This window comes from Pseudoliparis swirei, chromosome 6 (assembly GCF_029220125.1).
Source record: "Pseudoliparis swirei isolate HS2019 ecotype Mariana Trench chromosome 6, NWPU_hadal_v1, whole genome shotgun sequence".
Taxonomy (NCBI): domain Eukaryota; kingdom Metazoa; phylum Chordata; class Actinopteri; order Perciformes; family Liparidae; genus Pseudoliparis; species Pseudoliparis swirei.
In genome coordinates, this window is record NC_079393.1 from 7,758,889 (window position 1) to 7,785,501 (window position 26,613).

General features: G+C 42.8%; 1 protein-coding gene across 1 annotated transcript in view; it reads right to left on the reverse strand.

The window, feature by feature from the left end:
* LOC130195657 (transcriptional enhancer factor TEF-3-like) overlaps window positions 1–19,899 on the reverse strand; it is a 36,592-nt gene extending 16,693 nt beyond the window's left edge. Inside the window, exons 1-2 of the mRNA XM_056417328.1 lie at window positions 19,811–19,899; window positions 194–258 (exon numbers count right to left, since the gene is read on the reverse strand). The gene's annotated coding sequence lies outside the window, so the exon portion shown is untranslated. The remainder of the gene's footprint in view (window positions 1–193; window positions 259–19,810) is intronic.
* Between the last annotated feature and the right edge of the window lie 6,714 nt (window positions 19,900–26,613).

Genomic DNA, 26,613 nt, shown 5'->3' on the forward strand with positions numbered 1-26,613 from the left:
CATCTGTGCATTGGGCCCGAGCCCTAAATCAATCGTCATCTCTAGCCCTCCAAATAGGGGGGGGGGGGGTGAGAAGTCAGGGGGGGGGGGGGGTACCCAGAGTGTCAGGGGCATCACTCAGCAGCGTGGAGGCCTTTTTCTGGAGGAGTTCAAAAATAGGGGCTGCTTCAAATAACATTTGCAGAGGATTTACCTGCTTTCTGGTCCGTGTCTTCCCCGTGCGAAGTTTGATGTACCGCGCGATCAACTCGTTTCGTCCTGTAAGGGAGCAGAAAACAGCGGATATTTAGTCTTCGTTATCATCAAGTGGGAAACATTAAGCTCCAGTACTTATTCACCCGTGTATCAGCAAATCATGAGAACATTCTGAATTCATACAGTGAAAAAACATGTTTTAACTCCAAAAATGTTAAATACCGGCGCTCGGTCAGTGTACAGAGACACTCCAAGGCACCATTAGTTTGACTGTACATCACGTGACACGTCATTTAGCGGACGCTTTTATCCAAAGAGAATTACAATAAGTGAATCAACCAAGAGTACAAACTCAGAACAACACGAATACAGAAAGTAACATTTCTTCAAGAAAGCCAAACTACAAAAATACCATGAGTAATACCATGAGTAATACCTTTAGTAATACCATGAGTAATACCTTTAGTAATACCATGAGTAACACCTTTAGTAATACCATGAGTATTACCTTTAGTAATACCATAAGTAATACCATGAGTAATACCATGAGTAATACCTTTAGTAATACCATAAGTAATACCATGAGTAATACCTTTAGTAATACCATGAGTAATACCATGAGTAATACCTTTAGTAATACCATGAGTAATACCTTTAGTAATACCATATTAATACCATGAGTAATACCTTTAGTAATACCATGAGTAAGTGCCATTCAAGTGCTAATCTGTTTTTATTCAAGATATAGTCGGACCTCATCAAAGGAATAAGTGAGGAATGAGGAAATGTATATGCACTGTATATTACTATGCACATATTACATATTTATACAAATATGTCACTGCATAGTTAGGACAGTTGTTATAAACATGATGTCATTCATGTCTGTGTGTACACATGGAAGATGACGCGAGCCTCAAGCTCGTGTCCATCCAGGCCGTCAGGTTTGTCCATGCTGAAGACTGTGAGTGTATCCTCAAGTACATACATGTGTCTTTGTGAGAGCTCCGGGTCTGACCCCCCCCACGAGTGTGCTGAGTGAGCTCGTATCTCTGCAGCGAGGGTGTGCCAGCGCGCCGCCACCGCTGACAGACGGGTCGTATCGACCCGAGCAGGTGGAGGCCGCAGCCATGCGATCCTCGGACCGGACCCGGCACAGGCCGCGGACCAAAGGGGGCCCAGTCTGGTGAGGCAGCCAGGCAGCTGGTGTGTGTGTCAATGTTTATGGAATATGCCTTTACGCCTGCAGTAAATCTTAGGCTCGTTCCCTTCCCCACACACACACACACACACACACACACACACACACACACACACACACACACACACACACACACACACACACACACACACACACACACACACACACACACACACACACACACACACACACACACACACACACACACACACACACCGTCCCATTTCGTGTCCGGTTACAGTTGAGGTTAACAGTCATGTGGCTTCTTTCAACCTCTTCTCCAAAACTAAACCTCCACACTCAAAGAAATGACTCATTGGATGAACTCAATTAAATTGTTGGCAGGTTTTCCATCCAATAATTATATGCAACTCCAACTCAAATTTAGCACATCAGTGCAATAAAATGTAATTAAGTTAGTCCAACTCATTTGTATCAAATACATCTAAAATTAAATGACGATATTCATTAAATTAAATAAATTTGTGTTTGTCCAACTCAAAATATAAACTAACTAACAAAATATGCAAACTCCACACAGAAGGAACGCCCCAACTGGGAATCGAACCCACGGCCCTCTGTCTGTGAGGCGACAGTGCTAGCCACTACACCACCGAACAGCCCTGAAAATGTCTTCACCTCATGTAAACAACTGATTTTCAGCTGGCGCATGCGCAAAGGGTAGTCCCCAATGAAACACATTTATTTTGAGTTGATATGCACACCATCTAACCTAAATAAATCTAATAAATGAAAGTATTCATACATTTTGTGTTACACCCATTAAATATAAATATCTATTTTTGTAATTGATTTATTTATATGTATCAAACAATATTTAAATGTGTCACCTCGAAGAAGGGCTTGAATCGTTTTTGTGAGTGTAACCTAAATAAATCCAATAAATGAAAGTATTCATACATTTTGTGTTACACCCATTCAATATAAATATCTTCGTTTTGTAATTGATTTATTTAAATGTATCAAACAATATTTAAATGTGTCACCTCTAAGAAGGGCTTGAATCGTTTTTTTGAGTGCAGTTGAATGGTTTGGATTGTTAAATGCACACACACATTTATCATGTATGCATAATTATGTAAGTAAAAGTTTGGGAGTGTAGTTCATGAATAGAATAGTGCCATTTTGTAATATGGCGGGGGCAGTGGGGGCTCTGTACTACCGCCATGCAAGTCTGTGCAATTGAAGATTAATTAAAGGAATACACACAAGTCAATTTCAGATAGATGGATGGATTAATTGATGGATAATTAAATCAGAATCCCTTTCAGCAGTAAATTTAATCTTGAAAGGGAACATTGGGTGGAATTTAAGCCAATCTATTAGCGGAAATGGAAAATAATATTATTACGTATTTTTCTCTTTTGTGTATAATTTAAAAATAATAACTTGAACAGACAAAAAGTTAGCATTTCCATTACCTTAGAATGAGACGTCTATATATATATATATATAACGTCTATATATATATATATGTATATATATATATATATATATATGTGTGTGTATTTCCACAGTAACCGTGTGGCTCCTACACTCAGGAGAAGTTTGGTTATAATCTGCAACTTTTACTTGTTAGATCTAGATATATATATATATAACGTTTCCTGGTTTCAGCTTCTCATATGTGAGTATTTGCTGATTTTCATTTTTTCATGTCATTATTAATTGAATGTCAAAAAAAAAAGCAATTAAGTGAGTCATGAAAATGAAATTTTGAATAGCAAAAGAGGAAAGTTACAGGATCCTGACACACACCCACACACACACACACACAACACAATCAGTTACAGAGTGAATCACACAACTCTTGATCTCAAAAGGAATTGTTGCATGCTCCCACACAAGTCCACACACACACACACGATGACACACTCACACACGCACAAACACATACACACGTTCACACCACCTCTTAAACACGGTCATTTTTCCCTTGGCACCACATCATTCAATTCAATTCAGTTTATTTGTATAGCCCAATTTCACAAATTACAAATTTGTCTCGGAGTGCTTTACAATCTGTACACATAGACATCCCTGCCCCAAAACCTCACATCGGACCAGGAAAAACTCCCAAATAACCCTTCAGGGGAAAAAGGAAGAAACCTGGAGGAGAGCAACAGAGGAGGATCCCTCTCTAGGATGGACAGATGCAATAGATGTCATGTGTACAGAAGGACAGATTTAGAGTTAAAATACATTCAATGAATATGACAGAGTGTATGAATAGTTCATAGTAGGCATATTCCACGATGGAGACCTCCACGATCCATCAGGCAGATGGCGGTGGGGAGGAGGGGCGGAGTCTCAACAGGACAGTGGCGTAGTCATGAGCAGGAATTTACGACCCAGACGATCCATCAGGCAGATAGATCTATGCCGTCTCATAGGGTCCGATGACCCCATGAGACGAAAGTCAAAAGGACTTCCGGGAGAAAGCAGAGTTAGTAACGTGTGATTGAGAGATGAAAATTCATCCTTAAGGAGAGAAAAAGAGGAGATAGGTACTCAGTGCATCCTAAACGTCCCCGCAGCTATAAGCCTATAGCAGCATATCAAGGGGCTGGACCAGGGCAAACCTGATTCAGCCCTAACTATAAGCTCTGTCAAAGAGGAAGGTCTTAAGTCTACTCTTAAACGAGGTGACTGTGTCTGCCTCCCGGACTGAAATTGGAAGCTGGTTCCATAAAAGAGGAGCTTGATAACTAAAGGCTCTGGCTCCCATTCTACTTTTTAAGACTCTAGGAACTACAAGTAGTCCCGCATTTAGTGAGAGTAGCTCTCTAGTGGGGCAATATGGTACGACAAGCTCCTTAAGATATGATGGAGCATCACCAATCAAGGCTTTGTAGGTTAAGAGAAGAATTTTAAAAGTGATTCTTGATTTTACTGGGAGCCAGTGCAGAGCAGCTAGTGCAGGAGTGATGTGATCTCTTTTCTTAGTTTTAGTGAGAACACGAGCTGCAGCATTCTGGATCAACTGGAGGGACCTAAGAGATTTATTAGAGCAGCCTGCTAACAAGGAGTTGCAGTAATCCAGTCTCAAGTAACGAACGCGTGAACCAATTTTTCTGCATCTTTTTGAGACAAGATGTGCCTGATTTTTGAAATATTACGTAGATGAAAGAATGCAGTCCTTGAGATTTGCTTTACGTGGGAGTTAAAGGACAAGTCCCGATCAAAGATAACGCCAAAAATTAACACACACATCAGTCACGAAACACAACCTGGAAACAACCCCGTCAGATGTTCCCATACATAGCGATGCGTGGGTCAGACCTCACAGCACTTCATAAACCGGCCAATCAGGCGACAACAAATGGTGGAAAGGGGAAACCTGAAACTTGGCTAAACCTCTGTCAGAAATTTCGTCAGCCAATAAAAGTGATCAGATTTATTCTCGGAACGCAAGACACCCTTTTCTCCATGCTCAGACATGAATTTCCACATATTGCTTTTGAAGGCATGAGGAACAACTTATATTTCCAGTTTGTATACCCAGCAGGGGGTAATCCATCAGCCAGAGATCAGAGTCCAACTTCTTTAGGCTAGAAGGAAAACTAGGAGTTCACAAATAAAATGCTGAGCTGATTTCTGGATGACTTTCTAATCTTAACCCTTGTGTTGCCTTAGGGTCATTTTGACCCGAATCAATATTACACCCTCCCCCCGCCTTTGGGTCATTTTGACCCGATTCAATGTTTCACCCTCCTGTTACCTTTATATTTACTAACATATTTTACCCTTTGGGTTCAATTTGACGCCAGCAATTAAAACCTCCAGAAAATTATTAGAATTAATATTGTTTTCCAAGTTTAAGTGTGAGGCACTTTATGTTTGTTTGTTGACTACCGAAAGAACACCGACATTAAACATTAAATGGGGTCAAATTAATCCTAAAGCGGGGGGAGGGTGTAATATTGATTCGGGTCAAAATGACCCTAAGGCAACACAAGGGTTAAGAAAACATACTTACTTCCTTACGAATTTACATCCTAGCTTTGCTTTCCTATTTTATTGGTACTGTAAGTTATATTTTGAATGAAGGCTTTGAAAATATTCAATTATCGACATTTAAAGGATACTTTTGGTTTAATCCTAGTTTGGGGTATCATCTCAGTAATTACTGAAATGATTACTGAGATCTGGAAATAAAGAAATACCAAGCAAATTTGAATAAGAACGCCAAAGGTTCAGTGAGATTGTCTGTTTAACTGTATTCCTTTGAAAATACTGCTTTGATAGTAATTAAAGTCCAACTTTTTAAGGCTATACATTTCTGGATGACTTTCTAATCTTAAGAAAACATGCTTATGAATTTACTTCCTAGCTTTGCTTTCCTATTTTTTTGGTACTATAAGTCATCATTTGAACTCCGAAAGTAATTACTGAGATATGGAAACAAGGAAAATAAGACAAAGCAAGAAACACAAGCACATTGCAAACAAGCCAAAGAGTCAGTGAGATTGTCTGTTTAATTGTATTCTTTTGAAAACACTGCTATGATAGTAATGAAAGTTGTAATAAATTGAAATACTCCATTCAGTTAGCTGCACATATTGTCCCTTTATACAGAGTACAAATGTTGAGGTGGGCTTCAACACCGGCCCCTAAAGGCCACACAAGACTAGCGGGAAAAGACTCAAATTGACCCCCAAAAATGCTGCGTTCAAGAACAACCTGCAGTACAACGGAGTCACAGTGTCATTGTTTGTTTTACAATACACGTATGCAAGATTTCATGGAAAGCAATAAAGAATATGAGTGGATTATCCTGGTTGAAGCAAATTTAATTGAAACTTAAATGCATCATTTGTAAAAGATGGACTTTATCATCAAATTATTTTAGAAACAAATCAATATTTAATACATTAATTATCATCTGTGAATGAACTAGTGCCTGTTTGGAGAGCAAGAGAGGAAAGAGTGGTCCGTCTCAGTCCTCGTAAAGTTCCCTGGCACACACACACACACATACACACACACACACACACACACACACACACACACACTGTAGAACTGCCTTTGTGTGAGGCTTTTGTGGACTAAACCACTCTCACAAATGCTGTCTACTCCAGTGTACACACACACAGTCGCACACACACTCGACACAGACTCACGCATGCACATTTCTGCCTGAGTCGCAGCATTCACTCCGTCTCAATCTTATTTTCCTTTCAGAGCCGTAACTCCTCAACCGTTTAGTGTTTATCGGGAGGTGCACTCGCCGGGACGATTGTTTGAGCCCCTAAACGCATACTTCTTTAATTCCCCGGGGATTAAGAAAGTGTTCCACATTTCCTCGCAATCAAACTCTTTAAAAGCAAACAGAGAGCTTTGTCAAAGTCCCCACGGGCACTTGACCTAAAATGAACAGGACGTTTCCTCTATCGAGTTCCTCTCGCGTTACAGCAGCGACTTCTTTCAGTTCCCAGCAAATTATCTTCTGGAGACTTCGCTCAGCGTACAGTAAGATGTACATTGTGTTTCCAATCCAATAGGGGTTTTCAAAATAGCAGACACAGATGCGTGAGCATGTCGCCCCAGATGAATAAAAACTTCTCATGAATTCAGAAAACCAGACCATGTTTTTTACTTCGGTAGCTCGACCCTTTTAGAACTCCCTATACATCGTATTGATCAAATATTTGGGAAATACTTTAGTTTTCCTTATAGCCTTAAAAAGTTGGACTTTATTTACTATCGTAGCAGTGTTTTTAAAAGAATACAGTTAAACAGACAATCTCACTGAACCTTTGGCGTTTTTATTCCAATTTGCTTGGTATTCTTGCTTTTGTAGAGCCCTGAAATGTTATTACATATTACTCTTACTGATGTAGGTCAACGGTGTCTATTTCTCCTTATTTGTGTTTACGGTAATTCACGGTTTGTGCACATACTAACTGTGAAGGGAGGAAAGTGCTCGTTGTTCCGTTGGAAAAGAGCGCTGTCTCTTTAAGAAGGGGGCGTGTGTAAAGCAGGTGCGGGAAGCCGGCTGAAGAAAACAGTGTGTGCTTGCTTTAACTGGGAATTTGTAGAATAAATGTTGATAAAAGGAAGAACAAAGTTTTATAGAAGAGTTGTTGTAAAGGGTACAACACTTTGTCTAATCTTCTTTATTTACAGATCTCAGTTATTACTGAAATAATTACTGAGATGATACCCCAAACTAGGATTAAACCAAAAGTATCCATTAAATTAATGATCTCATATTTTCAAAGCCTTCATTAAAATTCTAACTTACAGTGCCAACAAAATAAAAAGCAAAGCTAGAAAGTAAATTCGTAATTAAGTAAGTATGTTTTCTTAAGATTAGAAAGTCATCCAGAAATCAGCTCAGCAATCACATGCATTATATTTGTGAAATCCTAGTTTTCCTTCTAGCCTTAAGAAGTTGGACTCTGATCTCTGGCTGATGGATTACCCCCTGCTGGGTATACAAACTGGAAATATAAGTTGTTCCTGTAATGCCTTCAAAGGCATTACGTGGAAATTCATGTCTGATCAAACTCGGCGCACCGGGCACGGAGAAAAGGGTGTCTTGCGTTCCGAGAATACATCTGATCACTTTTATTGGCTGACAAAACTTCTAGCCAAGTTTCAGGTTTCCCCTTTTCCACCATTGGCCACGGCAAGTTGAGTGCGACCCAAGGAAAGACACCGACATCTAAATCACAATGAAAAGGTCTTTCTTCTCAAGAATGAGGATTTAAAAATATATCTTACCACCAACAGAGCAAAGGTCAAACGGCTTGAACAATAAGACGGTGTCCCCATTTGAAATTAGCCAGGTATGTATCGCAAGCATGTAAACAGCAGCGTTATTAATGGACTGTCAAAGGAGGCTTCGATTCATGTTCTCATATCAGATGCCCTGCCACACCTCGTGTGAGTGCGTGGGGAAGGGCCCCATTAAAAATACCCTGCAACACATCCATGAGATCAGAGAGGGGTCTCAGTCACACAGCGATGAGATCATGATATCCAATGGGAGTTGCGACTTGTGCCAACCAAGACTACAGGAAAGTCAGTCGGAACCTTACACCAGCATCCACTGGTCCACCGTTGGATGTTGTTCGTTACACCGGAGGCGGCCACTGACTTGTCCGGGGGAAATTTGATTCTGGAAACATCTCTTAAGGGCACGAAAAGTGTCCGACTGCAGCCTCAGCGTGATCCAAAGGTCATGGGATCTTTTTGCCGGGTTGTGCAACGTAACAAACATTATCATTTGTTATTTGTGAGAAGGGAATCTTTCCAATGCTGGTAGATGTTGGAACCACGAAAGCATTAAAGCACGACTCGACTCTTGTTTTGGTACCACCTAAGTCTAACTGTCGTGAGGCGAAGTTTCGGTGTCTTGTTTTGTGTCTTATTTTCCCTGCATTTCCTGTCCCTGTGATTGTCTCACCTGCTCCTGATTGTTTCCACCTGTGTGATTGCTAGCCCCGCCCTCATTGTGTCCACCTGTGTCTCGTTCCCCAGTGTCCAATCACCTGCACCTTCCCTGTGTCTCGTTCCCCAGTGTCAGTTCGTACCGTTTCGTCGTTTTTGTAACCGGTTTTGAGCAAAGGGATTACATCTTTCTGTGGAAAAGTTGTCGGCATTTGGGACTCTCTCTCTGGCTACGACATCCCGACACTAACTGAGCCAATACTAGAAGGTCGAACACTGAAGACCACTGATTGGTCAGAGTATTGTCCCCAGTGATACACCGGACATCCTGCTACTTCGATACATAGTCAAGCTACACCCAACAAAGGTGCTTTTTTAAATACAAATATGACTTGAACATGCATGTGCATGTTTGCTTACATGCAGACAGAGAAGTATGTCCAAGCCTTAGCACCCACTGAGAGTAAGAATAATAAAAAAGTTAATTTTGTTGCATATAAAAAACAACTTCTGCTGTCCTATTACTTCCGTCACACCTTAATAAACTGATTTACTCTGGTTAAAGTTCTGAAATCTGCCTGTCTGTGCACTTTATTGTATATTTATAATAATAACAATAATAAATTTATTTATGTAGCACCTTTTAAAACAAAGTTTACAAAGTGCTCTACAGAGAATCAAGGCAAAAGAAATTGAATAGTAAGATACAAATATTAAATAAAAAAACAGACAAACTAAATTAGAGGAACCAAAGAACTGCATAAAGGTGACATCACTTAAAAGCTGTTCTATAAAATGGGTTTTAAGAAGTGATTTAAAACAAAGTTTATATTCATAGTCCTCGCACCGTGTTGATTGTCGTTGATTGTTGTTGATGTTATTGTCTATCGTCGCACCACCCGCCATGACACATTCCTTGTATGTGAAAACAGAAATGGCAATAAAAGGTTCTGATTCTGATTCTGAAATAGGATTGCACTTCAGTGCAAGTACAGTTCCCTGAAATCGATAAAGGACGGCGATGATCCTAACGGGCCTCACGAACACTGTTTTAGCAGCTTTCTGTCCGGCTGACCTCGTGTCCTCGTCCTCAGGCCTGTTGGTAGAGGTCAGGGAGAGGTCGTCGGGTTATTGCAGTCGGTTTATAGGATCCCTTCTAAAAGTCAACCTCCGGGCCTCGCAGGTCGTAAATCAGCCCTTCCCCAACGGGGCCGCGGTCATCACAGGCCTGGGCTGATCTCTCTCTCTCTGTGTCTTCTTCTCAGCCCGGAGCATTTTTGACATTCCTATATCAGAGCTGCCAACTTTTCAAAAAACCTTGGAGTGAGATTTTGTCGGGGGTGACCAACATTTTGCCACGCACGCAGCCACACACGTTGGTGGCTCAAATATCAGGAAATTTGAATTAATGTGGCATTGTACCCATGTTGTACCCATGTTGTACCCTGCATTCTGGCCTCGCAAAGGTCTTTTACGAGGCATCTTTGCTACCTTAAAGAATTGTAATGTTTTTTAATAACTCTACTCTCATTGACAAAACATGCCTAATTCTATTGCACAAATGTCCTGTCTTTATGTTAAATTCTTTATAATACATCTTACTTGTTCAAAGTGCTGTTTGGAATTTTTTTGAGAGGGTCCTTTTCCTAGGCCTGCAAATAAAGTGATAAATGCTATGTGGGCAGCAGTAACAAACAATGCTCTGATGTGTTGAGCATGCAGGATACCAAGAGGTTAACAAGGTGCTCTCCTGCTGCTTGTTATAACAGCTGAGTTTACATCACCACACAAAATCACACGCACAAACACAACACATTATTTCAAGATTTAAAGTTTAAGAGAGTGAGAACTTAATTGAACCACATGTCATTAACAGGGCTCTTAAGTTTTGAAGACAGGCAAGAGTGACATATCTTTCCAGGATGCTTTATTTTCATTGGTTGCTGGATTAAATTTTACAGATACAACAGAAAAGTTTTTTCTGATTGGCTATTGTGTAGCCCATTTCTTTTTTTTGATTGGCTGATAAGTGGCACCTCACAGCAGAACTCCAGGGGAGCGCTTGATTCCTCCACGGTGAGGGCAGCGTGGCCAGCTCATGTTTGCGTGCTGCGGCACATTAAAACATTAAATAGCCGAGAGTTTTTTCAGCGTAAGAAATACGATGTGTGGCGAAAGTGCGTGACGCAAGACCGAAATGCGTGACTGTCACGCTCAATGCGTGACACTTGAGAGCCCTGCATTAACACACCGTAGTCTCTGCTCGTTGTGTCTGTTTGAACATCTTCTTCTGTTGCTAACTCCGGGACTCTTTGGGGTAAATAGGATGTCTATGCAGCGAATAGGTTTATAGATGCGCTCCTTAGCGCCATCTATCGTCGCGGAGTTTGAAAAGAAACCAACGCGCCTCGGCCCAAAATCAGAATTTCTTTTGCCGTGAGAAATTGGTTGTGTGGCGTGAGAGCGTGTTGAAAACATGCAAAAGCGTGTGTCACACGGCGAAACCGTGAGAGTTGGTAGCTCTGCTATATACTGACCGGTTTCGGACCGGGTCCTGAATCTGCTGTTCTGACTTCACCCCATGCCCTGTTTGTCTGTGCACAACAACAACAACAACAACCCCCTCTGTACATAAACTGATGGACGACTGCATCACTAGGAATGATCAGTTCACCACTCTTTATCACCTCTTCACAAATTAATTCATTAAAAGTTTTTAACAAGATAGATACAAAAATACAGATTTTACCCGTTGTGTTATTTGTCTCGAAAGTTTTTAGAGATGTCCGCCTCCTCTCTGATATAATGGGACTATATGGCAGTTGGCTTGTAGTGTTTAAAGCACCACAAAAAAACATGAACCGGTTATTCGAGATAATCCACAGACTTTGTTGTGAGCAGTTTCATGAAGGAACTTTTTTTCTTCCAACAATAGGTCTCGCACGAAACTGCTCTCAATCCCCAAAGCAAGGCAACTCACACCAAAACAATCCAGATTGATCAAAAGCACTAGAGATAAAAGGAAAATATGTATTTTTTAAATTATGGGATGCACTGTCCCTTTAAATGATGATAGAAACAATAGTTAGCAATCTTAAAAGTACCATGAATGACTTGCCATCTCTGTAGAAATACACTGTTCCCAGTAAATGTGCATGCAGCTGCATTTGAGTATATGTACATTAATTTTAAACACTCTTTTGAACCTCTGACCAAATGATATCTCATCATTATAATTGCTCACTATATTTGATAGTACGTGCCTGAATGTTTATCTGTATACAAACTGCCATCCTCTCCGAAGACACATCTGCCAGCCATACGTTCCCTTCAGCAGCACATATGCCCCGGCATGTCTGCTCTGGAAAACAAAGGTCACATTTAGGCTGCAGGAATGTCTTGGCTGGGTGTTATTGCCCTTGCGATAGAGCCTGGACGCAGCCGGCTGAGCTCTGAAAAGACCTCGACGCCGAGCCTCGACACCAGCGACGCGGAATAGAGCCCGTGATGCAACAGCGTGACGAGAGCCACGAAGAATGGTTCATTTAAAAATGAAACACAGGCGGTAGTTTGAAGTCAAAGAGGCGGATGCACCTCAAACTCCAATCATATCCGAATACATACTTCTAGGACATTTTCTTTTCATATGAAGTTCTGTTTATCTAACTCAAAATAAAATAATAGTTGAATTTGACAAGTATCAGAACATTTGTCTTAAATTTCTGGGATTGTTGTGAATTCTTGATTCATTATTTTCAAGTAATTAACCAACAGATTTAAGTATGATTTAATTAATTCAGACGTACTAAGATATACAATATTTCCTAAAGGTATTCTGGAAGGAAAAAAAATCTAATTTGGTACTATCTAGGTCAAAATAAATTGAGACAAGTGGTTAGTTGATATAATACACTTTAAATGAATTGATTGATCAATTGACGTGATTGCCTGGCCGGCATACCATGACGTCTTGTGGTCAGTGCACTGCAGGTCAGCTGGACAAACCAACATGTGCAATGTGTCTACAGCCAAATAATTTAGCAGTGATCCACTTATCCATCATTTATGCAATAGTGAAAATATTTTAACTGGATATCCGAGCAGTTCCTTCACAGAACTGCCTCCATAAATCTGACGCTTCTTTTTAAGTTAACATAACTGAAGCAGGAGCTTCAGCACATTTCACTTTCACTTACTACCAAGTGACATCATTTGTTTCAGAAGATGTTGAAGAAATTATAAGGACATTTTAAGCAAATATAGGGTCCATACAGGTGAATATTACTGCACTTATCAGCATAGTAACTATACTATCTGACGTTTACGCTTGATTTCTGCCAAAGTATCGTATTTCTAGCAGAGAAGTACATTTAAGAGATGTCATGTTATATTAACACAACATGTCACAAGCGTCTTTGCAATTACAGAGATTTATGCGGAGGTAGTTTGCTCTGCGTATTTCAGTCGGCACAAAATCTGCCATGCTAATACATGAAAAGATATGATGGAAACATCAAGAATATCAAGAATATTCCAATTCTCATCAGTGCAACACTAAAAAATACGCGGTGGAAATAGACCTTTCCCCACCTCTTCTCGAAGACTTCTACAAAAGGTCATCAGGTCAAGGTCGCTGGTGAATTCATCACTTTACTGCCACCCTTTGCACCTGGGTGAGGACGCGCTGTAGCTTTCCACTGACCTTTACATCACATTCTTCATGAGAATGACTCGAGGTCAAAATACATTTGCATCGCCCGACCAAAAACGACAATGGGTCGACATGTTGCATGAGCGAAGCTTCGTGGGAGCACGATTCATTGAGTGGGAATTCTTTGAACTGCAGTGAAGGAAACATTGTTGACTTTATCCTCTTCACTAACACATTTTTGTCTTCCTTTTTTCACAGGAAGCAGAACCCATCAAAATGTAAGGAAAAGGTGCTCTTTGTGATAAAGTCACCGACAACAAAAAAGTGCAAAGACATGATAAGATACAACAATTAGACAAGTACATAACTCAATATGGTAGCAGTAAATAAAGAGGGAAGATAATTAATTAAAATAAATTAAATTTAAAAAAGCTCACACACACGCACACACACACTCACACACATGCACACATACATTTTTATTTATTTTTTATTTTTGTCAATACTCTGACTTTATGATGTTTTGTCCAATGTTTTGTCGTCCTCTATTTGTTATGTCTATGTGTTGTCTTTTGTCTTATAATAAATAAATAAAATTTGTAAATAAAATAAAATCTACACTTTGCACTTGAATAAAAACAATATAAAACAAAACAAAAAATTAAGAGGGAAGATAATCACATTTCCAGCGCCACATTCTTCTCGTGAGAGCTGTCAAGATAATTAATTTAAAAAAAATGTAATTAAAAAAAGCTCACACACACGTACTCACACATGCAAATGCACACATGCATTTTTTATTATTTTTTATTTTTGTCAATACTCTGACTTTAAGATGTTTTGTCCACTGTTTCGTCGTCCTCTAGGTGTTATGTCTAGGTGTTGTCTTTTGTGTTATAATAAAAAATATTTTTACAAATAAAATATAATAAAATCTACACTTTGCACTTGAAAAAAACCAATAGAAAACAAACAAAAAAAGATAAAGAGGGAAGATAATCCAATTTCCAGCGCCACATTCTTCTCATGAGAGCTGTCAGCACATCGGTTCGGAACTATTTTGTTCCCATTATTTGCGCGCGAGGCCTTCCCTTCCCCACAGGGCACGACTCTCGCCGAGAGCCACACAAGGAAGGAAATGTTTTCCTTGGCCGATGCATGTCGAATTACCGCTGGAGCACATAACCGCCGCAATGTCCGTGACACCGTCCCTAATAAGCGAGCTAATGGGTCTGTCGGCTAATGGGAGCGCGAGGGCCAGAGCTATGCGCTGCATTATGGTAAAAAGTAATGCGATGAATGCACCCCGGAATATGGGCTAAAAAACATTCCATTCAATTTAGGAATTTACAAGTGATAGAAGCAGACATTCCCTGTGTTTCGCTGCTCGGAGACTCAATATCATATTGTTTAGTAAAGAATGGCATTCATTCCTCAGAGTGGAATTCAAGCTCAAATTCGGAGCATGTCGCTCTCGGCCAACCGTTATGTTGCTCGTCTGTTGTGGCTATGCATCTACATTTAGCCCATGCAAGAAGGGGAAATAACATTTCTAAAAAAAACATTAAGTCATGGCTTCATGTCTGCCTTTAAAGATATTCTCCGCTGATATTTGGATTTAGGAGCCCGCCATCAGCGCTTTAACAACATTAACAACACTGAAGACCTTCAAAGTGGCTTTGCATTGATTGTGGTCGCCTGAATGACTTGAGTTGTTGGCCACTTGCGACCCCCTGGGATGGCGATAAAAGGGGAGGACAGCAGCGCTGCAGGGGCTGGAAGGGGACAACAGTGGGCCGAGCAAGGGATCACTGTTGCATCATCTCTCGAGCCATAAATCTGGATTAGCCTGCGAGGCCGTCAGGTTGAACTGCATGCAGAGAGCAGCTGGGGGGGGGGGCTGAAAGGCAGACGGGCAAACTGACACGAGGTGTTCAGAGAGGACAAAGAGAGACAGGGAATGTGAAACAAAGAGAAACGGCAGAGTCAAAATCACAGAAGTAATCGCATAGGAGGTACGCAAAAAAAACAACTCGACATCTCTCACTATGACGCACACACACACACACACACATACCAGAATCAGAATTATAATCAGAATCAGCTTCATTGGCACACACACACACACCAGAATCAGAATTATAATCAGAATCAGCTTCATTGGTGCACACACACACACACACACACACACACACACACACAGACACACACACACCAGAATCAGAATTATAATCAGAATCAGCTTCAGACACAGTCACCTCGTTTAAGAGTAGACTTAAGACCTTCCTCTTTGACAGAGCTTATAGTTAGGGCTGAATCAGGTTTGCCCTGGTCCAGCCCCTTGATATGCTGCTATAGGCTTATAGCTGCCGGGGGACGTTTTAGGATGCACTGAGTACCTATCTCCTCTTTTTTCTCTCCTTAAGGATGAATTTTCATCTCTCAATCACACGTTACTAACTCTGCTTTCTCCCCGAGTCCTTGACTTCACGTCTCATGGGGTCATCGGACCCTATGAGACGGCATAGATCCTATCTGCCTGATGGATCATCGAGGTCTGGGTCGTGGAATTCCTGCTCCTGACTACGCCACTGTCCTGTTGAGACTCCGCCCCTCCTCCTCTCTACCTCCATCTGCCTGATGGATCGTGGAGGTCTCCATCGTGGAATATGCCTACTATGAACTATTCATACACTCTGTCATATTCATTGAATGTATTTTAACTCTAAATCTGTCCTTCTGTACACATTACATCTATTGCACCTGTCCATCCTGGAGAGGATCCTCCTCTGTTGCTCTCCTCCAGGTTTCTTCCTTTTTCCCCTGAAGGGTTATTTGGGAGTTTTTCCTGGTCCGATGTGAGGTTTTGGGGCAGGGATGTCTATGTGTACAGATTGTAAAGCACTCCGAGACAAATTTGTAATTTGTGAAATTGGGCTATACAAATAAACTGAATTGAATTGAATTGAATTGGCACACACACACACACACACACACACATACACACACCAGAATCAGAATTATAATCAGAATCAGCTTCATTGGCACACACACACACACACACACACACACCGACACACACACAGACACACACACACCAGAATCAGAATTATAATCAGAATCAGCTTCATTGGCACACACACACACACTCACACACAAACACACAGACACACACATACAAACTACACACACACCAGAATTATAATCAGAATCAGCTTCATTGGCACACACACACACACACACACACACACCCACTAGAGACAGGTGTGAGAGTTTTACGGCAACCCGAGGTCTTGCAAGACACCACTGCCCACCACCTCGGTGTTTATTTGCCCCCCCCAGGCGCTTAAAGGGTAAACGTCTCCTCTGGCTTCGGGTGACAGCCGAGCGACCTTGAACCTCCCGGGGCTCCCGAGTGCACATGCCATTCCTGGCGGTCCGACGCGCTGCGCATCACCTCAATGCCAAAAAAACCCCGCGGCATCGCCACCGTGACCCGCCCAGCCGCCGCCCCGCCCCGACCCCCGTGACACAGAACGAGCCACCTGCCCCTCACCCCAACTGTTATCACAGGCTTTATAAGGGTTTACGTGTTGATCGGAGGACGGCCGTGACCTCGGGAGGTGGCTAAGCTCGGCTCGGCAGAGCCAACAGTGAAAGGAGCCGTCTGGCACGGTGACAGGACCCCGGCGATGACAGAGGCCGTCTGATAGCGCCGCGACCTCCGGGCCGCCCCGTTTTCCACCCAGCGGATCCGCTATCAGACGGACGGGCAGGAGGACACACAATGGAAGAGCCATCTGCCGGCGAACATCTTTCAGCAAGAGGTCCTGGAGTAATGTCACCTCACCTTCCACGACCCCCTGTTCGGCAATGTCAACATCCAAAAGATTCAACAGGGGGAAGACCCGCTCCAAACCGGGAGGCAATTAAACAGAACACGTCCCTTGGGAGGGAACCAAGAAGAAGATGTTGATAAGTTACACAATAGCACAGACGGTTTGATCGCGAGCAACATTTAAGGCCGCATAGCAAATAGATTACTTGGGACAACATGGCACAAAGCTGGCATCCGAGCCGCGCGATCACAAGCGGGGAGGTTCGGGGGTGAGCGATTCGGAGATAGATTTGGTAACGAGAATACTGTAAAGTACACACCACGATCACTGCCAACACACAATGACACGTCCCAAATGAATCACGTTCATCACGTGGATGAGGCTGATGAATTGTTCTTTAATGATTTCCCTTTCACTGGGTTGTCGTGTGTATGGCTCTTTAAGATGCCGGATAGAAAAGCAGCATGGCTTCTTTTTTAAGTAAAGACATTTTGAAGTGCCGTTTATAGTGGGAAGTGTCTAGAATAATCGTCTGTTTGTATAACAACTGATACCACTTACTGGTTTTAAATATATCATGAAAGAAATGGAGGCAGGTTCCCAAAAATGTCAATGTTTCTTAACCCTCCTATTACCTTTGGGGTCAATTTGACCCCATTGAATTGAATTGAATTTTTTTTGCTTCATATTTCAGGACTTTTCCTAATTTATTGGGGACAACTGGGTAAACATAAAACTCACATGATGATATGTTTTCAATGTCCTAAGAGGAAGGGTTAAATTAACTCGGTTACGTCATTGTCTCTGAACATTTACTTTCTTGTGAGTCTCTTTTTCGAGGTCAACCTTTAAAAAAATGATTTTTAATTTACTGGGATTCACCTGGTTAAATAAAGGTTTAAATACAAATAAATAAATAAGATCATCAATTCTTTGTAGCCAATGATGACACTTTGAGATCAATATTTCCCAAATCTAATTGTACATCAAAGCAAGGGTATTGATGACGATTATGTTTATTATTTTGTATTTCGCCTTGAGGCATTGCTCAAAAAACTAACATTCAAAGAAAAGTCTCCGATATGTTATGGTCCAATAAAGTTTCAGCACGACACGAGATTAGCTAAACGGCAATATTGATTGTAAGAGAGCCGGGAGGGACGATTGAGAAAGATTCACCTCTGTTTGGAAGAAGAGAGGGAGACACACTTGGCAGATAAATGCACTCTATTGGGTTAAGTCCTAAACAAGTTATCATGCGCCCCTCGCCCAATTGAATGTTCTAAAAGAAAAGAAAAAATAAAGAAATGCATCTCAGAGAAGTAAAAAAAAAAGAAAAAGGAATCAAGTATGTTACACTTGCAGCTATCTTTAACTCTCATCTAAATCTTGTGCGTGTTGCCTTCAGGTTTCTCTGACCACAGCAAAGTCTTAACATTCACATGTGATATTCTGAGGTATCCTGAATCTAAAATGGACAATGTGGTAAGAGAAGAGATTGAGCAGGACTTTTTTCCGGCTGGCTAAAGAGCAACATGAGCCCATCATCAGTAAAAATCTGGTGATATTCAAGAAAAAATGTAAAGACATGACTGGAGAAGTACAGATGTAACAGCATTGATGACGCATCATAAGTAACGGTTAATGGGGACTATTTTTTAGTTTTGTTTTGTTTATTGTTTTATGTAAATATGTACGTGTGTGTATTTATGTGTATGTGTGGTGTTTGTGTATGTATGTGTATTTATGTATGTGTATGTGTAAATATATGTATGGGTGTGTGAATATGTATATGTATGTGCATGTGTATATATATGTATAGGTATATGTATATGGTTCTCTGAAATAAGTTTTTTCGTGAAATCATAGGTTAGGGCACTTATAAGCTTGATAGCTTCAGCCTTGACCCTTTCGGTTAGCCACTTTCTTCTTGTTGAAATTTTGATTTTTGTATATTATTGCTGATCGAAATAAACTAAACTAGAACGGGCACTCGGTAGAGCGCATACCTTCGCATATCACAAGATTGGGCATTGAATTATGAACATTAGTTGCCAATTGGATAAAAATTGACCGTGCTATGGTAAAAATAAGATTTTGACCTTTCCATGACCTTTGACCCGATTGATCCCAAAATCGAATCAAATGGTCCCTGGATAATAACCAATCATCCCACCAAATTTCATGCGATTCGAGAAAAGTTTGACCTTTTCATGTCCTTGACCTTGACCTTTGACCCGATCAATTCCAAAATCTAATCAAATGGTCCCCGGATAATAACCAATCATCCCACCGAATTTCATGCGATTCGGTTTAAAACTTATTAATGCGAATAACACGCATACAAATAAATAAATAAATACACAGCGATCAAAACATAACCTTCCGCATTTTCAATGCTAAGGTAACTAAACTAATCTTCGGGTCCCGTGTGTATCATGTCATTCGAGAAGAAGCAAGAGGTGCACGTGGTAGTCTGCGACGGTCGGGGTGGGCGTACCGTACATCTTGCCCTCGTCAGAGAGGATGATCTTCCTGCGGCCGCAGGGCGGGTAGATGGCCAGGGCCTCATGGAAGCTCTGCTCGATGTCGGGGCTCCACACGCCCTCCGCATCGCTCTCCAGGGGCTTGTCGAGTGCGTCCCCCAGCTCCTCGCTCCCACCCCTGGGGGAGGGAGCCGGCACCCACTCCGCAGACGTGGTGGGACCACGGAAAGGGGAGCGCGGGGCGGGAGGGGGGTGGAGGGTCCTTGGTTGTGGGGGGAGGGGGGGGGAGGAGGGGAGATGATGGGAGAGAGCGCAGTGAGCGTGCCCGGCTGTATGAAATCCACAGATGAGATGATGGTCTGGATGTGGAAGGCAGTCCTGGGGAAAGAGAGAAGAGGACGATGAAATATCTCGATAGTTACAGATTTATTCAAAGTCAAACGTCAGACTTCTGAGAAGGAATTTACTGATGTAAATTAAGTATGATTGTAAATGTACTTTATTTTTAAATAAAAGTTTGGATAATAATATAAAAAGTCAGTTAATATCATGTTCTGACATATGGAGCATGGACACGAAGCAGGATGAAAAAATTATAATTAAATTCAAAATAATTAAGTATGATTGTAAATGTACTTTATTTTTAAATAAAAGTTTGGATAATAATATAAAAAGTCAGTTAATATCATGTTCTGACATATGGAGCATGGACACGAAGCAGGATGAAAAAATGAGAATTAAATTCAAAATAATTAAGTATGATTGTAAATGTACTTTATTTTTAAATAAAAGTTTGGATAATAATATAAAAAGTCAGTTAATATCATGTTCTGACATATGGAGCATGGACACGAAGCAGGATGAAAAAATGAGAATTAAATTCAAAATAATTATAAAGCCTGCAATTAACACTTTTGTATTAATCTCTTCACATTGCTGATCAATAATGAATTGTTTACGCTATTAAAAAAAGGACATTTCCTCAAAGCCACGGTGCTGTCTTCATATAACGTGTGTTACGCGACCAAATGCTTAAAAATAACAGACAATTAACAATATCGTAAACCAGATTTTAAATTTTTTTGTATGTATATCCTGTCAATTGTATAATCTTTTCTCCGATTTATCATTTCAACACTTCATGGATATGTGGGCTGCTTTAGATTAAAAAAGTCCCAAAACCTTATGATTAACTCCCCCAAAAAGTCTTCTATCTAGGAAAGCAGAAAGCGGTCTAGCACTTCAGTTTCTTTCGTGGCGTTTGACCGGGTAAACTCGAGGGGTCCAAAACTTGCAGACCATGTAATCCTTCACATTGAATCAAACACGAAAGCCACCAAAATCTGACCATGAAGGGTTTTTTCACTCTAAAAGTCTTCTGAGCCTCCGAGAGCAGGGAGGCCGCCGCGTGAAACAGTACGACGCGATCACATCGGCCTCCTGATCCAGATCATGAATTAGGGCAGGGCTCTCGAGTGTCACGCATTGAGCGTGAGACTCACGCATTTCGGTCTTACGTCACGCACTCCCGCCACACATCATATTTCTCACGCTGAAAAAAACTCTCGGCTATTTAATGTTTTAATGTGCCGCAGCGCGCCAACATGAGCTGGCTGCCCTCACCGTGGAGGAATCAAGCGCTCCCCTGGAGTTCTGCTGTGAGGAGCCACTTATCAGCCAATCAAAAAAAAGAAATGGGCTACACAATAGCCAATCAGAAAAAAAAACCGTATCTGTTGTATCTGGGTAAGATTTAATCCAGCAACCAATGAAAATATAGCATCCTGGAATTGCGCGCGACTGACTGATATCCGAAAATGTCGTTCTGCGGGGGGGGGGGGAATGTCACTCTTGCCTGTCTTCAAAACTTGAGAGCCCTGTTAGGGTTAGAGAGAAAAATTAAATAAAGTGGCACTATAGTGTTATGGCGGGAGGGGGAGGAGGAGGAGGGGGAGGGGGGGGGGCAGAATGGGCCTAGAGTTAACAAATGAGGAGACACATTAAAGAGGGATCATCGTCCTCAGACACACACACACACACACACACACACACACACACACACACACACACACACACACACACACACACACACACACACACACACACACACACACACACACACACACACACACACACACACGCAGGAGGATCAGATCAGGATATTAAGGCCAGGAGGCTTTTTTTTAAGGATGACCCGCATCTTCATCAAGACCACAGTCGACCGCATCGTTACACGTGGAGATCCGCAGCTGAGACTCTAATCGATGCGTTGATGACAAATCAAAAGTATGAACTTGACATCCCGTTGGCCCTTGAAGGCACCACGAAAACAGCCGATTCACAGGAGAGCGAGAGCGTCGGGATGTTTGACTTCCGACGGAGTCACTTCCTGTTTTCCTACGCGAGAGAGTTCGAGGCGAGACGTCGGCCTCCACCTCTTCCTCTCGCCGGATGGAGCGATGGTATGACACGCGCGGGGAAGAAAGAGCTTCCTGCCGCTGTGAACCGGAGAGACCTCCACGTCCATTTAGGGCAAAAGAGAAGAAAGAAAGACCCTTACGTCATAAGTGTGTGTGTGTGTGTGTGTGTGTGTGTGTGTGTGTGTGTGTGAGTTGACAAGGTCGTAGTGAGCTGGTGAGTCAGTGTGTTGTTGTTGTGTGGAGTGAGTAAGACTCTCAAGCCAGTCCCACCCCACCCCCTCCCCCCCTCACTCTTCCTTACACAAGACTTCCTGCTAAGCGTCCGACCAGTCTGCCGTCCCTTTCACTAACACACACACACACACACACACACACACACACACACACACACACACACACACACACACACACACAGAGTCAGAAACACTGAGAGCAGACTGGACCAGCTCAGAGCTACATTCACATAGATATAGACGATGTAGACACGTAGGCTTGTTTTAGACGGTCGTATTATTCGTGTTTCGAGGCCACCGCTCGTTTATTTTTTTCCTGCTGACACATGTAAATTAAAAGTTGTTTTTCTCCAGTAGTGTACCGTCTTCCCGGCAGAAAGAAAAATGGTCATATTCAGGGTTTCAACTGAAAGATTTGTTGAAATTACTGTGAACACATGTTCATGCAGACTAAAATTACATTTTTTGTGGTCAAAGTTAAGGTCGCACTGGATCTGAATATCTTTGGTTAAACAAAACGTACTCATGGAAATTATGAATGATCGTTGTATGACTAATCAATTATTTGGAAACATTTCACAAATTCATTCATAATGAAAATAATATTTGGTGGCAGCCCCATAAATATTCTCCTTTAACTGGTGCTCGATGTGAAAAGGCTCACCTTTGAACTCAGTGAGGCCCGAATAGAAAAAAGGAAAGTGACAGCGCTCTGAAGCGAGAGTGAGATTGTTCATCATCAACTAGTTCACAGGTCATCTCTCGTGAGGCTGGGAAGGTTTAAAGAAAATGTTTCCATTTCAGCTCCGTCTGGTCAGAGAGGAAGACTTTTATCCAAAAGAAAGTTACTGTAATGTTAATATATATAATTTATATTGTTCTCAGATATATCTGCCATCCAGAAACAACTAAATTAGAGTCAGAGAACATTAACGACAGCAAGTTAGAAACCACAGTCAAAGAAAACTAAATAATTAGGAGTTGTGTCTTTTATCCTAAAGAAATGAATAAATAATAATAATAATAATAATAATAATAGTAATAATACAAATAATAATAACAGACTGCAATTAGAGCTACTCGGCTTTAAGGCCTTTAATGAAAGCAGCTATACGAATCCAAACACAACTTTTCTGAAATAAATCAGGCACATGAAAACAAAAGTTAGTGAATCTTTCCGTTGCACAACACAATAAGTCCTAATCTTGAGCACGAGCTGGCCGACTACTTGACAGTGAACCAATGTGTTCATTAAAATACACAACTGTCTAAATGAAACCACAACACATGACTCACATGTTGACATTTCCATTGTTTTTGTAACACAATATTAAATAACTGTAGCTCACTGAGAGACGGGTGGAGGCCGTAAACCATTAGTGTGGTTGCTCCGCGCCTCCGTCAAAGTGTCCAGGATGTTAATTAACCTAAGCCCTGCCTTAAAACAACCCCCTTCCACTTAGTCCACCATTGCCCCCCCCCCTCCCTCCCCTCATCCACCACGAGGGCCCCTCTTCCCTGGATCCGCTCAACGGGATAATCCCCCAGCAGGTGCTGTGGTCAGGCATGGGGCCACCACGTAACCCCTGACCCCCCCCTCCCCCACACACACACACTCGCCCCTTAACAAAACCACGGAGACAAACACACTCATGGCATCAAATTATGAGGGGAACAAAAATCCCTTTAACAAAGAGAGAGGCGCGTGCATCACACATGAGCCACGGATACTTAAACACACTCACGGGACTCCTCAAAGCAGGTTCATCTGCAATGCTGAAACACACACACACACACACACTAACAAAACCTTCACGTGAAAACACACGGTGTGTACCAAAACAGAGGGAAATTGAAATATTATTCCCCCGAGACCTTCGTCTAGCAGCTTCATCAGGTAAAAATGCCCTTCTGTCCAATACTTTGTGTTTTGAGGAAATAACATCCCCATCATCCTCATCCTTTCAGTTCAGTGTTCATTCTCAAATGTACGCTAAACTAACTTGGTGGCCGTTATGATAGATAGATAGATATATACTTTATTAATCCCCAAGGGGAAATTTGTCGAGTCAGTAGCAGCAACACACAAGAATAAAAAAACCAAAACACAAAATATAAGAAGGGTTAGGGTGATCTGGCAAGAGGTGAACTGTTGTAGAGCCTCATAGCCGTCGGCAGGAATGTTCTCCTGTATCTCTCCTTGTGGCAGCGGAGCGTGAGGAGACGTCTGGAGAAAGAACTCCTCTGCCCCTGTAGGAGGTGGTGGAGAGGGTGGTCCGGGTTGTCCAATATGGACACCAGTTTCTTCAACGCCTCCTCTCCACCACCTGTTCCAGGTGCTCCAGCTGGCAGCCGATGATGGAGCCAGCCTTCCTAACCAGTTTGTTAAGACGGCTGGTGTCACCGGCCCGATGCTGCTCCCCAGCAGACAATGGCAAAGTGCAGCACACTGGCCACAACCGACTGGTAGAACAACTCCAACATCTTGCTGCACACGTTGAAGGATCAAGCTTTCTCAGGAAAAAGAGTCGACTCATCCCCTTCTTGTACACAGCGTTGATGTTGGCCTTCCAGTTCAGTCGGCTGTCGATGGAGACGCCCAGGTACTTGTACCTCCACCATGTCCACGCCCACTCCCAGGACACTCAGAGGTGTAGGAGCTGTCGCCTTCCTCCTGAAGTCCACCACCATCTCTCTGGTCTTGGCCACGTTCAGCCGCAGGTGGTTCTCATCGCCCACTTTACAAAGTCACTCACCACTGCCCTGTACTCCTCCTCCCGTCCATCCCTAATACACCCGACCACTGCAGAATCATCAGAGTACTTCTGCAGATGGCATGACTCCGTGTTGTACTGGAAGTCACTGGTGTACAGGGTGAAGAGGAAGGAGACAGAACAGTTCCTGTGGGCTCCAACATCACTGACCACCGCTCCAGACAGCACACGCCCATTCTGACAAACTGTGGTCTGCCTGTGAGGTAGTCAGTGATCCAGGAGATGGTGGACGCCCACACGCCACCAGCTTCTCACTCAGCAGCAGCGGCTGGATGGTGTTAAATGCACTGGAGAAGTCAAAGAAAGTGACTCTCACAGAGACACCGGTTCCATCCAGGTGCGACTGAGCTCGTGCAGCAGGTAGATGATGGCGCGTCCACTCCCACATGAGGCTGGTAAGCAAATTGCAGAGGGTCCAACGATGATTTCACCTGCGGCCGGAGGTGGGCCAAGACCAGCCTCTCCAGCACCTTCATCACATGGGAGGTGAGGGCGACCGGTCGGTAGTCGTTGAGGCCAGATGGTGCTGACTTCTTTGGGACAGGGACCAGGCACGACGTATTCCACAGCACGGGACTTCCGCAGCCTCAGGCTGAGGTTGAAGAGGCGCTGCAGGACACCAGACAGCTGGGTGGCGCAGGTCTTTAGGACCCTGGGGCTGATGCCATCAGGACCTTCAGCTCTGCGCTGGAGTAGTTTCTCCAGCTGTCTTCTCACCTGGTCAGTCGTCACAGAGAGAGGGAGAGGGGGGAGGGTAGAGGAGCCCATTGTTATTGAGGGCTCGGTGGATGTGCAGCTCAGCAGGGGGACAGGGGGAGAGGAGGTGTTTGGGAGGTGTGATGTGGGGGGGGAGACGGGGGGGGCTGTGAACTGAACCTATTGAAAAAACAGTTCAGCTCGTTGGCCCTCTCCAGGAGCCCCTGGCTGTCTCCTCCCACCTTGAAGCCAGTTATCTGCTTCATGCCAGACCACACCTCCTTGTGTTGTTCAGCTGGAGTTTGGCCTCCAGCTTCCTCCTGTAGGAGTCCTTGCCTCCTGAGCTTCACCTTTAGGTTGCGCTGGGCTTTCTCAGCTCATCCTGTCTCCAGACCTGAAAGCAGCTTTCATGTTAAGAAGCGCTTCAGGTCCCTGGTGATCCAGGGCTTGTTGTTGGGGAAGCAGCGCACAGTCCGTGATGGGATGGTGGTGTGTTCACAGAACTTGATGTATTCCGTGATGCAGTCGGTCATACTGTTGATGTCCTCCCTGCGGTCCACACAGCACATCCCAGTCCGTTGACTCAAGCAGTCCTGTAGAGCGTTAGCCTCCATAGACCACCTCCTCACAGTCCTGGTGGTCACCGCAGCCTCTTCACCAGAGGAACATACCTGGGTGTCAGCCGGACCAGGTCATGAT